The sequence below is a fragment of the Pseudocercospora fijiensis genome, assembly GCF_000340215.1.
Source record: "Pseudocercospora fijiensis CIRAD86 unplaced genomic scaffold MYCFIscaffold_2, whole genome shotgun sequence".
NCBI lineage: Eukaryota > Fungi > Ascomycota > Dothideomycetes > Mycosphaerellales > Mycosphaerellaceae > Pseudocercospora > Pseudocercospora fijiensis.
The window spans coordinates 8,378,502-8,396,822 of record NW_006921533.1 but is presented as its reverse complement, the minus strand read 5'-3'; positions in this window follow the sequence as shown (position 1 = coordinate 8,396,822).

Genomic DNA, 18,321 nt, shown 5'->3' with positions numbered 1-18,321 from the left:
TTGGACGCCTTGGACCTTTACTTTCGCCCCCCCCCCCCCCCCCGATTAGGCTAATACTTAGTACCCTATAGGCTATTTGTAAGAAGGGTATATTAGCAGGTAGATAGGGTAGTAGTAGGTATAAGTAGTATTCGATAAGGAACTAGAAGGAGAGGGAGGAAGGTAGGTAAGTTGGCCTATTACTAAGTACTAAGCCCTGCCTAAGATACTAAGACCCTAGCTTTACTCGAGCCTAGTTACATACTAATTACGTATAACCTCTTTAGCCCTAATATACGCTTCCCTTCTAAAGGCCGCGCCCCTATAGCCTTTCTATATTCCAATCTCGACCTCTATTGCTACTAACTCAGCAGATCTAATAAGCTATCTAGTCTGCGCTAAATTAAACACTTAACTACCTAATTATATAACTATATTAAACCTTACCTCTAATATAACACAATATATAACTCTAACTGCGCTATCCTTATATATAATAAAGTAAAGGGATATAGAGCTATAAGAATTAAGGGCTATCGACTAATTATAATACGGGCGCGTCTTCCCTACTATAATAGGTAGACGTACGAGGTATTGCAGCCCTACCTCCGCTCTAAGTAATATTATTCCGAGTTCTTTACGTCTACTCTAAAAGACCTAGAAATGTCCGCTCCGAGGGTTTGTCCGTTCCGAGGGTTGCTCTTGTTATTACAAGGGCTATTATTTACTATCGTAGTTTTACTAGCCCTAATTAGTTAGGTTTGGCAGCCTTTAAGTGTCAACTAATTATATCTTTTTAAAAAACTCAGTTCTTCTAGTTTCTATAGATAAAGGCTATTATAAGTGCAGTAGTAGAGGTTCGCCTCGCTTAAAGGGTTAGATAGATCGAGGAGTAACCTATTGTCCGCAAGATCGACCCTAGCTAGCTTAGCTCTATAGTTTTTACCTTTAGTTAGTCTATTAGTCGCTTAATCTTTTAGGCGGCTTAAAGTTTTAACTTAGCCTCAAAGTTTTAATTAAACCTTTAATATAGCTATTCTTTTAACTTAACCGGTATAGTGCGCTCCGGCTTATAGTATAGGTAAGGTTGCGTCTATAGGCGTAGTAATAATAGTAAGTAACGTTAATAATAGCGGCGCTAGTCGTCTTAGCGCTAACTTTACCTTCTAATTTCCTTCTTTAACTAACAATAACTCGGTAATACCGTTACTAATATAGCTATATCCTTCCTTTCTTAAACAGTAACATACTCCGTAATACTATTACTAATATAGCCGCGCCGGCTACGCCGCCCTTTAGTATAGGCGCGACGCCGTTATTATTATTATTATTACTATTTACGCGCGCGCGCGTCGTCCTCGCTAATCGCCTAGGCCTCGAGGCCTCGATAGAAGGAGGGAATAAGAGGGGGACCTATAGGGCGCGTTAGTAAAGGGGTAGAGTCCTTAAAAGAGCAGGCAATCGGTTAACGCGCTATAGCGCGCCTAGTGTAGTCTTATTATCCTTTGTTGCTAACAATTGCTTACCTCTAATTAGTTAGCTAATAGTACCCCGGGGGTAGTATTATTCCTAGGTAATATTATAGCCCCTTAGCCTTCTTCTTGTTCTTTACACTAGTCTAATACTTATCTAACAACTTAGCTATATCCTTAAAGGAATCTTTAGCCTCCTACGAGTCCTATTTAGGTAAATAGCCTTGCTATCTTAGGAGGTACTCCTTCTTGCCTTGTCTAGTCCGATGCTTTAGGATACGTTCTATAGACTACAGCTCTTTACCGTCGGCTAGTATCTCTTTATGTTTAGCAGGGGCTTCTTTAGGGCCTCCGCGGTAGTAGTATAGTTTAAGGAGGGAGATATAGAAGGTGTTATAGATAGTGTAGTGTAGTAGGAGCTATAACTAATAGGCCTAGCTATTGCCCTTCGGTTCTCGGATTCGGAATAGGCTAATAAACCGTAGTGCTAGTTTAGGGCGTGTTTTGCTATTAGGTAATAGGTGTTTGCGGATACGGAGGTTCTTTATACTAAGTATAACTATATCGCCTTGCTTAAAGGTTATCGGTATATAGTGTTTGTTATAATATGCCTTCTAATAGGCCTAGGCCTTTGCTAGTTTATTAGCTATCTTAGCGTGAATTTCTCGTATCTTTTGAACCCTCTTAATAGCTGCTAGTGTTTTAGGGGTTGGTACTTAACGCGCTTCCCTTTCCTTACGCTCGGCCTCGAGCGAGGTAAATAGACCTTATAGTAACGCAGCGTTTTAACCTATTATAGCTATATATAGTGAAACCTTAGTTAATAAGTGCATACTATTATTGTACACGAATTCTGTAGGCTATAGGAGATTAACCCAATCCTTAGGGTTCTCGTTAATATAACTACGCAGGTACTACTATAGGGTAGCATTCTGTCTCTCTGTTTAACCGTTAGTCTGTAGATAGAAGGCTATTAATAGCCGATGCTTTAGTCTTAGCTATAGGCATATTTCGCTCTAATAGTACAATATGAATGTCGAGCCCCTATCGGAGACTATGCCCTTAGGGGTTCCCTAATAGGTATAGAAGATACTAGTCTATAGCGACTTAGCTAGGTTAATAGCCGTCTAATCCTTTCGGGTAGGAATGTAACGAGCGCCCTTAGTAAACTAGTCTGCGATAACTGGGATAGCATTATATATATCCTTGCTGCCCCTACGCTTAGTAGGCGGAAGGCCTATAATAAAATCTATTATAAGCTTAGTAAATAGCTTCTTTAGAACAGGGAGTAAAGACAACTCGCTAAATAGTAAGTGTTTCGGTACTTTAACTCGTTAATATACGGTATACGTATTTACGTAGTCCTTTATATCCCGCTTACTATTTAGCTAGTAGTATATACGCGATAGTAGCTCGTACGACCTCTCTATACTATAGTAACCGGCAAGCTTACTATTATAGTGCCGCTTAAGAAGCTCTTATCTAATCGATTGTTTAGCGGGGACATAGTATCTGCCCTTAAACTTTAAGTAACCTTTGTTATCGATCGACTAGTTACTCTTACTAGATCGAGTCGTTCGCCTACTTATAAGCTTATCGATACGTTTAGTAGTAAAGGCGTCCCTCTACTAAGCACGTAATAGCTTATCTATAAACGATTAACTATCCCTATTTGCAAGGTTATTTAATAGTACCCTCGCTATCGAACGAGGTACGTATTATATATATCTAATAGCACTAGTAGCCGGATTAACTATATTAGTACTTTAATCGCTGTTACTATATATAGCGATATCGACTAGGGAGTTATTATAACTTCTCCTATCTATGTCCTTAGCCCTTGCCTTAATACGTACTATTAATATAGCAAGAGTATTAATATACTTCGAGCCGTCGCGGAGTCCGGTAAGCCGCTTATCCTACGCGTACTTATTAATAATACGGGCTATAGCAATCTTATACTATAGGGTTAGAAACAAAGAATTGATATACTAGGTCTCGCTATCGTAATTAGGCCGCCTCGATAGGCTATTAGTAGGGTTACTTACGCCTAGCCGATATAGCATATTAAAATCGAACCTAGCGAGGTAGACGGCCTATCTAGCCTATCGACCTATAACCCTAGTAACCTTAGTAATGCTACGGAGGTTGTTATAGTCTATATAGACCTAAATAGGGTGCTAAGCACTATCGAGATAATAGCGCTAGTGCTTAAAGGCTTCTACGATTGCTAAGAGCTCTTGCTCGTAGGTCTCGTACCGACGTTCTACGTCGATTATTTTCTGCGAAAAGAAGGCGATTAGGTGCTAGTAATTGTTATTAGCCTATTGTAATATAATAGCTAATATAGCGAACTGTAAGGCGTTAGTCTTAATACGGATCTGTTTGCTTAGTACGAAATAGTGCAATAAGGGGACTTTAGTAAAGCGCTGCTTTAAACCGTTAAAAGCGGCTTGCGCTCTATTAGTCTACTTAAACTCTCTAGTCGGGTTGGCCTTAGTTTTAGTAAGCTCAGTTAATAGTATTATATGCCTCAAATAGCCCTTAATAAACTAGCGGTAGAAGTTAGCAAAACCGAGGAATAATTAAAGCTCTTTAATAGATATAGGAACAGGCTATTTAGTAATTGTTTTAATCCGGTTAGGATTAGCCTTAATACCCTCGGTTAATACGAGGAAGCTAAGGAAGGCTACCTCCTTAGTAGTAAAGGTGCATTTAGAAGGCTTATAATATAGGCTATAGGCTCGTAGGCGGTCGAGGACCTTACGTACTATAGCCTAGTAATCTGTAATGTTAGGTAAATAGGTATAGACTAGGATATTATCTAGGTAAACTATACAGAGGTAGTCTAATAGGCCTAATAGGGCCCGATTGATATAGAACTAGAATGTAGTAGGGGCATTAGCTAGGCTAAATAGTATAACTAAGTATTCGAAATGGCTATAGCGAGTACGAAAGGCTGTCTTCTATTTATCGCCCTTACGGGTACAGATGCGGTAATAGGCGTCCTTAATGTCTAATATAGTATAGTAGTAGGTACTAGAAAGGCGATCGAGGGTCTTATTAATAAGCGGAAGTAGATAGCGGTCTTTAATAGTAATAGTATTAAGCCTACGATAATCGATATGTAGGCGTAGGCTACTATCCTTCTTTAGAACAAACAGGATAGGCGCACTAGCAGGGCTATTACTATATCGAATTCGACTATTAGTATAAGAAGGGTATATTAGTAGGTAGATAGGGTGGTAGTAGGTATAGGTAGTATTCGATAAGGAGCTAGGAGGAGAGGGAGGAAGGTAGGCAAGTTAGCTAATTGCTAAGCGCTAAGCCCTGCCTAAGGTACTAAGACCCTAGCTTTACTTAGCCTAGTTACATACTAATTACGTATAGCCTCTTTAGCCCTAATACACGCTTCCCTTCTAAAGGCCGCGCCCTCGTAGCCTATCTACGTTCTACGACCTCTATTGCCGCCGACTTAGCAAGTCTAATAAGCTACTTAGCCCGCACTAAATTAAACACTTAACTACCTAATTATATAACTATGTTAAACCTCACTTTTAAACAACACAATATATAACTCTAACTGCGCTATCTCTATATACAATAAACTATAAAGTAATATATATCTATAAGAATTGAAGGCCTTCGACTAATTATAATACAAGCGCGTCTTCCCTACTATAATAGGTAGACGTACGAGGTATTATAGCACTACCTCCGTTCTAAGTAATATCGTATCGAGTTCTTTGCGTCTACTCTTAAAAGACTTACTAATGTCTGCTTCTAAGGGTTTGTCCGTTCCGAGGGTTGTTCTTATTATTATAAGGGCTATTATTTACTATCGTAGTTTTACTAGCCCTAATTAGTTAGGTTTAGTAGCCTTTAAGTGTCAACTAATTATATCTTTTATTAACTAAATATAGTAGAGCGAGATAGTAAGAAGGAAGCTGAAAAAAATAGCAGCGAACAATTAGAGACGAAGGGAAGATAGTTAAGAAGGAAGGGAGGACGAATAGAAAGCACTATATACTAGGGCAGAGGAGGTGCTAAAGGCGGAAGATAGAAGAACCCCTAAGAGGGTATACAGGATAATGATCTCAGAACTCCTTAGAGGACTGAAAGCAATCTACAACTAGGCAAGCTACGTAATTATAAAGGTAGCTAATACAGTCGCAGCAAAGATTACGAAGAAACAATAGGAAACAAGCCCAAACTACCGCACCTAGGTAGCAGTAGCTAGTTAGGAGGCGCTAAAACCCCTGAGGACAGTAGTTAGAGTCTATATTACGGACCTATAGGAGCAAAAGGAAATCTAAGGACTTATAGGGAAAGAGATTGTAGAAAGAATTATAGTTAAAGAGGTAATTAGGGCTAGGAACGAAGGTAAAGAGGTAATTAAGCTGTTTATAGTATAAGAGCAGGACAAAAAGAAGCTAGAAACACAAAAAGAATAGACAACTAAGATAGGGAAAACGGCAAAGGTCTCCTAATAGCAATTTATAATTATAGCCTATAGTATAATAAGACGCTTTAAGGAAGAATAGGATATTGAGAGCCTATAGAGATAAAACTAAGCTATATGCCTAGGCCTAAAGATTATAAAAGTAGCATAGATTAAAAGGAAAATCGAAGAGACTAAGAAGCAGTCTTCCCTAATTATCTAGGTAGGGAGTGCAGAGCAAGCTAATATAGTGCTAGACTAGGGGTTGTTCTAGGACTTTAAGAGATTAGAAACAGAGATATATAGAAGCAACTATAGGATAATATAGTGCTTTAAATATCAACACTATAGACACTTAGTAGCTAAGTGTATAAAGACAACCAACACCTACTCCTATTATATAGGGGATTACTAGGTTAAAGAATACAAAGCATATAAGGGAGAAGCAAGATATATATACTGTACTAAAAGATACCCTTCTTAGGCGAAGGAATGCCTAGTAAGAATATAGGCAGCGAGGAAGGCAAAGGAAGCTAGAATCAATACACTAAAAAGATATACAATAAGCTAGGGCAGCTAGGTATAGAAGCAACCTAGCTAAGTGCTACAAAAGAGGTCTAGATAAGATAATAGGTTTATATTTAGGGCCTTACTAGCACAAGAGAGTTACTAGCAACTAGGGAGACTAAGATACCTTAACATTGTAGGAAAGGAAGCAGGGCAGATAAAGCTTAGTTAAATATTAGTCTAAAGTGAGGGAAGACTAAAGGAAAACTTATAGGGAAATAATATAGATGAAACCTAATAAACATTGCAACATTACTAAACATTATATAGTACAATATTAACAAGAGCAAAGACAAGGTATAGAGGAGCTTCCTTTAAGTACTAAACCTAAAAGAATATTATATTATCGCAATCTAAGAGCCCTAGCTTAACCTATATATAAAGAGACTAGCAACAGTTAAAGACCTAAGATACTACCTAATTATCTACAACTAGGGAGCCCTAAGGATATATATCTATATTAGTAAGGAGATAGATATAGAAACCTAGCAGGCTATACTATAGGAGGATAGGGACCTAACATCAGTTTAAGTAGAGACATCCTAAGGTATACTCTAAGTCTACTGTATATATAACCTACTACTAGACTTAAGAAGTAGTACCTAACTGAAAACCCTAGAAAGACTACCTAGAGTTATCTAGGGGAACACCTACTAAATCCTACTTAGGGATTTCAACCTCTACTACCCCCTCTAGGGCTTAGACTTTACCCTAGCTTACTACTTCCTAGTAGGAAGACTAATTGATATATTAGAGAGGGAAGAAATAGAAATTGTTACCCTAAAGGGACTAATTACTTAGGAGGCAAGAGGAAGCAGCAGTATACTAGACCTATACTTTATATTATATTAGATTAGGAATAGGATTATAAGATATAGGATCAACTAGGAACTAGAAGAATTATTAGACTACTTCCCGGTATAGATTAAGCTAAATGTCTAAGCTAATTAGGAAAGGGAACTAGAGGAGAAGCTTAACTAGAAAGGTGCCTAATAGGGCAGGATTAGGGAGGAACTAGAAAGGGACCTAAAACTAGAGGAACTCTTAACAAAGCACCTACTAAGGCTAGAGGATATTGATAAAGTAGTAGAAGAACTAACAGGAATCCTAAAACAGGTAGCTAGAAAGCATACCCTAGCAAAGAAACATTTACTATACTAGCAACTATACTAGACTAGTAAGTGTATAAGGAAGGTTAAAGTAGTAAGGAAGGCTAGGAGGCAGTAGATACAAACCTATACCTAGGAAGTGTAGGATAACTATAATAAAGCCTACTAGGAAAAGAAGATCTAGATTAAGAAAGATAAGATATAAGAATAGAGATCTACAATAGGAATGATTATAAAGAAACTAGAGGAGATATAGAGGATAGCTAAATAGGCAAGGAGACCTAAATAGGATAAGGATATACTACTACAATTGCCGGACATTATAGACCAATAAGGACAAATGTAGACTACAATAGAAGGGAAAGCAAGAGCCCTAGGCTAATACTTCTTCTATAGAAAAGTATAAGCAGACCTATTAGATATAAAGGAGATAGAATAAGAGACTCTACTGCTAGGCACACTAAGAGATACCTAGGTCAAACCCGAAACCATTAAAAGGATCCTAAAGAAAATTCTAGGCAATAAGGCACTAGGAGAAGACAAGATCTATAATAAACTTCTAAAAGCATATAGGAAGGGGCTAGCCCTAGCACTAGCTAATATCTTTTTACAAAGCCTAGCACTAGGATACTACCTAAGACTATTTAGGAAGTCCCTAACAGTAGTGCTACGGAAGCCCTAGAAGGAAGACTATATATAGCTTAAGGCCTATAGACTAATAGCCCTACTTAATATAATAGGCAAGGTGCTAGAAAAAATTGTCGCTAAAAGGCTAACAACCTTTGCCGAGGAAAGGAATATCCTTCCTAAAGGCTAGATAGGAGAAAGAAAGAAGAGGTTAATACTAATAGCTATAGAACTAATTACAGAACAGATTAAGCATATCTAGCACTATAGTTAAAACTAGGTAGCAACCCTCCTCTCTCTTAATATCTTAGGAGCCTTTAACAATGTCTCCTATAAAAGGCTCCTATATATACTTAAATAGAAAGCTATACTAAACTAGATAGTCCAATTTATCTAGTCCTTCCTGCAGGAAAGATCAATACAGCTTATTCTAGGCAAATTTAAATCAGACCCAATGCTAACTAAAAAGGGAATCCCCTAAGGATTAATACTCTCCCTAATCCTCTTCCTTATCTTTATAATAGACCTACTCCTACTCCTAGAATTAAAAAACACATTAGTATTAGGGTTTATAGATAACACAAACATCCTAGCCTAGTCTAAGACAATAGAAACCAACTGCAAGATCCTAGAAGAGAAGCACTAGGAGTATAAAAAATAGGTAAGGAGGTATAGAGCAAAATTCGCCCTAGAGAAGTACTAGCTTCTCTACTTTAGCAAGGCTAAATCAACCTACAATATAAAGCAATTAATTACTATCTAAGGCTTTGAAACCTAACTATTAGCAGAGCTTAGGGTACTAGGGATCTAGCTAGATCCAAAACTGAATTAGGGACTATAAGTAAAGAAGGCAAAGTAGAGGGCAGATGCTAACATACAATCCATTAATAGGCTTACAGCCTCTATATAGGGGGCTATATTCGAGAAAGCTAAAGTTATATACAAAGCAATTGTTAAGCTAGTAATACTATATAGAGTATAGATATAGACAGCCTAGGAGAAAACACTAAAGAGGATTAAGCAACTAGTTAGTAGGTCCTAAACCTAAAGCCTAAAGAAAATCCTAGGAGTATATAAAACTATACTAATAAGGGTAGTAGAAATGGAATTAGGGATCCTACTAGTCAAACAATACTTCAAGGGACTAAGGCACTAATATATAGTAAAGATAATAGAATACCTAGCCTAACAGACTATCTAAAAGGCACTAGACAAGATAAAAGCCTAGTACATTAGGACTAGGAGGCGAGATAGACTACAAATAACTCCCTAGAAAGTTAAAGACCTAGAGCAATATAGAGTCTTAATAAGAGAAATGCTAGAGAAAGAGCTTTAGGGACTAAATACAAGGCTAAAGGAAGACAAACTAAAGGGAGAGAAATAAAGCCTAGCAGAATCAATTGCTAGATACCTATAGGAGCAGGAATAGAACAAAATACAAGTCAGACTAGGAACCCTAAAGGTACTAATCAAATTTGGTTAATACAACTACTAGCTCTATAAGGACCTAAACAGGGCCGAGGCAAGCCTAGCTATCTAAATCAGATCTGAACATATTGGATTCAGATCTTACCTATTTAGAAGAAACGTCCTAGGAATTGAAAGTAGGGCTTGCTAATATAGCTACTAATCTTAGAACCCTAAGCATATACTACTAGTCTACCCTTAATAGTTAGAAGGTAGAAGTAATTAGAGACTAAAAGCAATAGAAAGGGAATACGACAAGCTAATCTAGAGTAAAGAAGACCTAAAGAGGATAGTAAAGTAGATCATTAAATAGGGATTTGTATAACAATTCGCACTAGTAAGGGAAACTAAGGAGTAGATAAGAAGGAGGGAAGAAGAGGGGGAAAGAAGGGTAGGGTAGTAGGCAAGGTAGTTAGAGGGTAACAACTATAACACTAGTATACCCTAGAGAAAGGAGAACAAGGAAACAAGGAAGATTAACACTTATAAATAGGACAGGAGGGAGGTTTTTACTAACCAAGTTAGTTTCCTACCTAAAACAATACATAGAAACAGACCTGTATAGGCCGAAAGGCACTACAACAGGCAAATGAAATATCTATCTATCTAATTATATCTTTTTAAAAAACTTAGTTCTTCTGGTTTCTATAAGTAAAGGCTATTATAAGTATAGTAGTAGAGGTTCGCCTCGCTTAAAGGGTTAGATAGATCGAGGAGTAACCTATTATCCGCAAGATCGACCCCGGCTAGCTTAGCTCTATAGTTTTGCCCTTAGTTAGTTAGTCTATTAAGCTACTTAATCCTTTTAAACCTTAATATTTTAACTTAGCCTTAAAGTTTTAATTAAAGTTTTAATTAAAGTTTTAATTAAAGGTGCCTTAGGCCCGTAGTATAGGTAAGGTTGTATCTATAGGCGTAGCGACAATAGCAAGTAATATTAATAATAGCGGCGCTAGTCGTCTTAGCGCTAACTTTACCTTCTTCTAATTTCCTTCTTTAACTAATAATAACTCGGCAATACTATTACTAATATAGCTATATCCTTCCTTTCTTAAATAGTAATACACTCCGCAATACTGTTACTAATATAGCCGCGCCGGCCGCGCCGTCCTTCGCTAGCTCGTAGCGCGACGCTATTATCTTTATTACCGTTATTTGTACGCGCGCGCGTATATCGCCCTTGTCGACCGCTTAGGCCTTAGAGCCTCGATAGAATAAAGGAATAAGAGGGGGCGCTAAGAGAAGGGCCTTATAGGATACGCTAGTAAAGAGGTAGATTCTATAGTAGTATAGTCTTATTGTCCTTTATTGCTAACAATTGCTTGCCTCTAATTAGTTAGCTAATAGCACCCTAGGGATAGTATTGTTCCTAGGCTTAGTAGTAACATTATAGGCATTATAAGCTCTTAGCCTTCTTCGTATTCTTTACGCTAGTCTAATACCTATCTAACAACTTAGTTATATCCTTAAACGAGTCTTTAGCCTCCTATAAGTCCTATTTAGATAAATAGCCTTACTATCTTAATAGGTACTCCTTCTTGCCCTACCTAGTCCGATGCTTTAGGATACGTTCTATAGACTATAGCTCTTTACTATCAGCTAAGACTTCTTCTAACTTAGCAGGCGCTTTATCGCCTTCGCGCTAGTAGTATAGTTTAAGGAGGGAGATATAGAAGGTATTATAGATAGTATAATAAGGTAGGAGCTATAACTAGTAGGCCTAGCTATTGCCCTTCGGTTCTCGGATGCGAAATAGGCTAATGTATCTTAGTGCGAGCTTAGGCCTTGTTTTACTATTAGGTAATAGGTGTTTGCGGATGCGGAGGTTCTTAGTACTTAGTATAACTATGTCGCCTTGTTTAAAGGTTATTAGCGTATAGTGCTTACCGTAGTAGGTCTTTTAGTACTCTTAAGCCTTTGTTAACTTCTCGGCTATCTTAGTATAGATTTCTCGCATCTTCTAAACCCTCTTAATAGCCGCTAGTATTTTGGGTACTTAACGCGCTTCCCTTTCCTTGCGCTCGGCCTCGAGCGAGGTAAATAGGTCTTATAGTAAGGCAGCGTTCTAGCCTGTTATGGCAAAATAGGGGGAGACCTTAGTAGATAAGTAGACACTATTATTATATACGAATTTAGCTAGTTATAGGAGGTTAACCTAGTCCTCGGGGTTCTTATTAATGTAACTACGCAGGTACTGCTACAGCGTAGCATTCTGCCTCTCTATTTAACCGTTAGTCTGTAGATAGAAGGCTATTAATAGCCGATGCTTCAGTCTCAGCTGTAGGTATAATTCGCTCTAATAGTGCGATATGAATATCGAGCCCCTATCGGAGACTATCCCCTTAGGGGTCCCCTAATAGCTACAGAAGATGTTGTTCTATAGTGCTTTAGCTATATTAATAGCCGTCTAATCCTTCCGAGTAGGAATGTAGCGAGCACCCTTAGTAAATCGGTCTACAATAACTAGTATAGCGTTAAAGACGTCTTTGCTTCCTCTTCGCTTAGTAGGGGGAAGACCTATAATAAAGTCTATTATAAGCTCTACAAAAGGCTTCTTTAGAACAGGGAGTAAAGACAACTCGCTAAATAGTAAGTGCTTTAGTGCTTTAACTCGCTAGTATACTATATAGGTCTATATATACTCCTTTATATGCCGCTTACTATTTAGCTAGTAGTATATACGCGATAGTAACTCGTGCGACCTCTCTATACTATAGTAACTAGCGAGCTTACTATTATAGTACCTCTTTAAAAGCTCTTATCTAATCGATTGTTTAGCGGGGATATAGTATCTGCCCTTAAACTTTAAGTAACCTTTGTCGTCGATCGACTAACTATTACTCTTACTAGATCGAGTCGCCTACCTACTTACAAGCTTATTAATACGCTCGATAGCAAAGGCGTCCCTCTGCTAAGCACGCAATAGCTCATCTATAAACGATTAACTATCCCTATTTACAAGGTTATTTAATAGCACCCTCGCTATCGAACGAGATACGTATTATATATATCTAATAGCACTAGTAGCCGGAACTACTGCAACCTCTTCTATAGTGCTGTCGCTATATAGGCTATTACTATAGATAGCAATGTCTTTAATCGAGTTATTATAGCTTAAGCGATCTACGTCCTTTCTTTTAACGTACACTAGAAGAACGACAACTCCGCTATAGTATTTATTGTCGCCGCGGGGTCCGGAAGTCCGCTTATCCTACGCTTGCTTATTAACAACACGGGCTATAGCAATCTTATACTGTAGGGTTAGAAACAAAGAATTGATGTGTTAGGTCTCGCTATCGTAATTAGGTCGCCTCGATAGGCTATCGGTAGGGTTACTTACGCCTAGCCGGTATAATACATTAAAATCAAACCTAGCGAGGTAGACGGCCTATCTAGCCTATCGACCTATAACCCTAGTAACCTTAGTAATGCTACGGAGGTTGTTATAGTTTGTATAGACCTAAATTGTATGCTAAGCACTATTAAGATAGTAGCGCTAATACTTGAAGGCTTCTACGATTGCTAAGAGCTCTTACTCGTAGGTCTCGTATCGACGCTCTATATCGATTATCTTCTATAAAAAGAAGGCAATTAGGTGCTAGTAATTGTCCTTATCTGATTGCTATAATATAATAGCCGATATAGCGAACTGTAAAGCGTTAGTCTTAATACGGATCTGCTTACTTAGTATAAAATAGTATAATAAGGGGACTTTAGTAAATCGCTTCTTTAGACCGTTAAAAGCGGCTTGTGTCTTATTAGTCTATTTGAATTCTCTAGACGGGTTGGCCTTAGTTTTAGTAAGTTCAGTTAATAGCATTACGTGCCTCGAATAGCCCTTAATAAACCGGCGGTAGAAGTTAGTAAAACCGAGGAATAATTAAAGCTCTTTAATAGACGTAGGAATAGGCTATTTAGTAATTGTTTTAATCCGGTTAGGATTAGCCTTAACACCCTCGGTTAATACGAGGAAGCTAAGGAATAATACCTCTTTAGTAGCAAAGGTGCATTTAGAAGGTTTGTAATACAAGCTATAGGCTCGTAGGCGATCGAGTACCTTACGGACTATAGCCTAGTACTCCGCAATATTAGGTAAGTATATGTGAACTAGGATGTTATCTAGGTAAACTATACAAAGGTAGTCTAATAGGCCCGAAAGGGCCCGATTGATATAGGACTAGAATGTTATAGGGGCGTTAGCTAGCCTAAATAGTATAACTAAGTACTCGAAATAGCTGTAACGAGTACGAAAGGCTATCTTCCATTTATCGCCCTTATAGATACAGATACGGTAATAGGCGTCCTTAATGTCTAATGTAGTGTAGTAGTAGGCACTAGAAAGGCGATCGAGGGTCTTATTAATAAGCGGAAGTAGATAGCGGTCCTTAATAGTAATAGCATTAAGTCTACGGTAATTAACGTATAACCGTAGGCTACTATCCTTCTTTAGAACAAACAGGATTAGTATACTAGCAGGGCTATTACTGTACCGTATCCGGCTATTAGCTAGGTTTTCTTCTAGGTACTTACGTAATATAGCAAGCTCGCGCTTACTAAGGTTATAGAGTAGTCTAAAAGGAACCTCTTTGCCCTCTATAATATCAATCTTATAATCCGTCTCCTTAAATATAGGCAATGTCGATGCTAGGTAATGTTCAAACACATTAATATAGGTCTCTCGGATAGGCTCTAGTATACGAGCAAGCTAATTAGGGTCTATACTATCCGGGGGCACAGGTTTATCGTTATTACTACCGAGTAGGTCGGCAGTCGGATTAGCTAAGGCAGGTATTAGGTTGCTAATAAATAGGACCCTAATATCGTTAGGGCATTCGCTAACATTAATGTGTTTAATATCCTCCTTTCTAGCGATTCTAAATCGCTACTTCTAGAGGCCTAGGTCTATAGCTATAGCGTAGTACTTAAGAACAGGGTTGCTAATAATAATAGTAGCTCCCCTATACAGGTTGTCTGTATCTACTACGTAGGTAGTAAAGTCTAGTAGGCGTTCATTTCCGAGGTCGTCCTTTAGAACTATAGGAATATAGTAGGCCCTATAGGTTAAGTGCCGAGCGTTATTAAACCAAGCAAGGGTTAGTAGGTTAGTCCTCGGCAGTTGTCGAAGGTCTAATTACTTAGCTAGGCGATAGCTAGTGGGGGCACTAACTGAATTTCCTAGATCTAGTATAACCTTAGTTTAATAGTTAGTGCCCTTCGTGTCCTATATAAGGTAGGAGCGTGTTATAGCTAGTACAATGTCGATAGTCTTACGCCGTACGAGGCTAATAGTTAGTACGGCGCTTACTCTTTTTTCGAAGGTTAGCCTATAGGGGTAGCGTTAGCCGCTAAGAGGTGCTTTCGGTATTTAGCGGAAGTACGGTTAATTCGGGCCTAGTCCTTAGGTTTGTCGTATTAGCCTAGTAGATAGCTAGTGCTATTACAATTGAAGCACTTCAACCCGGTTAGTAGACTGCCGTAGCTGTTATTATTGTTAGTAGAACGGTTAGTATTATAGGGATACGAGCCCCTTCTACGGCCCCTGTCGCGGCCTCCTCTATATAGCCGCCGGCTACGGCCTCTTCTACGATCGTTACTATTCCTATTGTTAGTATTGTTGTCCTAGTAGGAACCTTAGTTTCCTCCGCGGCTACTACGGTTGCTACGGTTAGTACTAGCTAGTCGGATTCTTAATTCTAGTCGCTATTAGAGCTAAACAGCCCGTTCGGCTGTTTCTACTTCGACTATGAATTAAATGCATATTAGATTGGCTTGTTCGAATACGCGGCGACGGTCTAATTCGAGAATAAGCTCCTACCTAAGTTTTAGGCGTATCTCGGAGATCTATATAGAATTAGTCTTAGGCGGAAGGTTATCCTCGAGGGTCTTTAAATAGGCCTCGAATAAACGAGCCGATTAATTAGTCTTTTGTTTAGCTCGAAGATACAGGTCCTAAGCATGTTATTGCCTTAGTGTAGGGTTTCTAAGGGTATCTAGCATAATAGTTTTGTAGGTCTGCTACTAAACAGCGGTCTAATCGTTAAGGGAGTTAAAATAGTTATCCTATATACGCTTTAGGTCGCTATTGATATACTACATAGCGTATACGACTAAGGAATAGTCGTCTAGTAGCGCTCTTAGTGCGTTGCGCTAGTTAAGTTTGTAGTTACGAATGTGGTCGTTATACTGCTTCCGACTAGAGCTATTAAATACGGTGTAGTCCTTAAGTTTAGTATCCTTCTTTTAGATAGGTAGTAAAGAAGGTCCTACTATTAGCTTAGTAGTAGTTATTAGAGATTCCTAGAGGCGGCGAATCTCGAGAAGGTTATCCTTTAGCTATTGTTCTTGACGTAAGGCAGTAAGCCTGTTTTAGGTAGCTTCTTAAAGTCTCGCTACTAGTTAGGGACTAAAGGCTAGCTGCCTATATCGTCGATTAACAATGTTATTAAGAATGTCGTTAATAGGTAACGATAGGTTATCCCCTTCGATTATAGGTTCTTTAGTAGGCCCTCTAGTAGGCTCTTTAGTAGGCGCTTTAGTAGGCACTTTAGTAGGCACTATGCTACTAGCGTTGTCGTTGCTAGCGCTACTAGCGGTAGCACGGTTATTGTTTCGTAATAAGCCGGCTATTGTAAGGGGTAACACTAATAATATATTATTAGCCCCTAAGATGCGGATGTAGCGGAATTAGTAGATATCGGTCTAGTATACTTAACTTAGTGTAATAGGCCGTATAGAAGGCCTTGCTTAATAATTGGTACGGTTGTTTCGATAGAATAGCACGTATAGGTCCCGTTCTTCGGGCGCAATATAGTTAGATTAGTCTTGTTTATAGCTATACCGCTAAAAGCTTGAAATAAGGACTATCTAGCTACTGCCCTTAAAGGGTAGATCGAATACTGTACAAGAAGGGTATATTAGTAGGTAGATAGGGTAGTAGTAGGTATAGGTAGTATTCGATAAGGAGCTAGGAGGAGAGGGAGGAAGGCAGGCAAGTTAGCTAATTACTAAGCGCTAAGCCCTGCCTAAGGCACTAAGACCCTAGCTTTACTTAGCCTAGTTACATGCTAATTACGTATAGCCTCTTTAGCCCTAACAATTAGCTAGGTTTTCCTCTAGATACTTACGTAATATAGTAAGCTCTCGTTTACTAAGGTTATAGAGGGGACTAAAAGGGACCTCTTTACCCTCTATAATGTTAATCTTATAATCCGTCTCTTTATATATAGGCAACGTCGATGCTAGGTAGTATTTAAATACCTCGATATAGGTCTCCCTAATAGTCTAGGGTATACGAGCGAGCTAATTAGGGTCTATACTATTAAGAGGTATAGGTTTATCGTTATTACTACCGAGTAGGTCGGTAGTAGGATTAGCTAAGGCAGAGGCTAGTATTAGGTTGCTAATAAATAGGACCCTAATATCGTTAGGGCACTCGCTAATATTAATGTGTTTAATATCCTCTTTTCTAGCGATTCTAAATCGCTATTATTAACTGCCTAAGTCTATAGCTATAGTATAGTACTTAAGAATAGGGTTGCTAATAACAATATCGGATAGGAGGTTGTCTATGTCTACTATATAGGCAGTAAAGTCTAGTAGGCGCTCATTGCCGAGGTCGTCTTTTAGGACTGTATAAATGTAGTAGGCTCTATAGGTTAAGTGCCGAGCGTTATTAAACCAAGCAAGGGTTAGCAGGTTAGTCCTAGGCAGTTATTAAAGGTCTAATTGCTTAGCTAGGCGATAGCTAATAAGGGCACTAACTGAATTTCCTAGATCTAGTATAACCTTAGTCTTATAGTTAGTGCTATGCGAGTCCGATACGGGATAGGTACGTATAGTAGCTAGTATAATGTTAATAGTCTTACGCCGTATAAGGCTAATAGTTAGTACGGCGCTTATTCTTTTTTCGACTAATTAGAAGGTTAGCCTATAGGGGTAGCGTTAGCTACTAGGAGATGCTTTCGGTGCTTAGCGGTAGTACGGTCGACTCGGGCCTAGTCCCTAGGTTTGTCGCATTAGCCTAGTAGATAGCTAGTGCTATCGCAATTAAAGCACTTTAATCTAGTTAGGAGGTTGCTATAGCTACTGCTATTATTAGTCGAGCGGTTAGTATTATAAGGATACGAGCCCCTTCCTCGGCCCCTATTACGGCCTCCTTTGTATAGCCGTCGGCTACGGCCTCTTCTACGGTTATTGTTACTGTTCCTATTATTAGCATTGTTGTTTTAGTAGGAGCCTTAGTTGCCTCCGCGGCTACGGTTGTTAGATAGTCGTATCTTAGATTCTAACCGTTGCTATAGCTATACTATACGTTCTACAGTTTCTACTTTAATTATAAATTGAATTCGTATAAGATTAGCCTATTCGAATATACGGCGGCGGTCCAATTTAAGGATAAGCTCCTATCTTAATTTAGGGCGTATTTCGGAGATCTATATAGAGTCGGTCTTAGCCGGAAGGTTATCTTCGAGGGTCTTTAGATAGGCCTCGAACGAGCGAGCCGACTAGTTAGTCTTTTGTTTAGCTCGGAGGTATTAGTCCTAAGTATACTGTTGTATTAGTATCGGGTTCCTAAGGGTGTCTAGCATAATAGTCTTATAGGTTTTCTACTAAATAGTAGTCTAGTTACTAAGGGAGTCGAAATGATTATCCTAAGTGC